We start from the raw sequence: 457 nt of genomic DNA, 5'->3' as shown, positions 1-457 counted from the left end.
ACTGTTAGGACCAGTGTTGATCTTATGGATACAAATATCACGTGAGTTTGGGGTTTCCCTGATTGCTCCCAGAAAATTCAGCACAGAGGAATCTTATCTGCAGGCAACTGTAGGAGTGGGATTTTCTGACTGAGAGCAGGATGTTGAGAAAAACATAAAAACTAAAATGTGGAAGATAGAGGGAATTGGGGAAGGAGTCATGGAAAGAAGGAGAAAATACACAAGAAGAATGAAAGAGAGTATTATAGCTGAGAGAATAAACATATAATCAGACTTACTCTGTTACTTCTCATTGCTTTTCTGAACAGAAATGAATGGACAACAGATAAAGCATTTTCCTAAATTCTTGTTTCTGCAAGAAGGAGAGAACTTCACCACATACTGCAATTCCTCAAGCACATTTTACAGCTTACAGTGGTGTAAGCAGAGGCCTGGGGGCAGTCCTGTCCTCTTGATG

The sequence above is a fragment of the Bison bison genome, unplaced genomic scaffold, assembly GCF_000754665.1.
Source record: "Bison bison bison isolate TAMUID 2011002044 unplaced genomic scaffold, Bison_UMD1.0 scf7180017851643, whole genome shotgun sequence".
NCBI classification, from domain to species: domain Eukaryota; kingdom Metazoa; phylum Chordata; class Mammalia; order Artiodactyla; family Bovidae; genus Bison; species Bison bison.
This window is presented reverse-complemented; position numbering follows the sequence as displayed.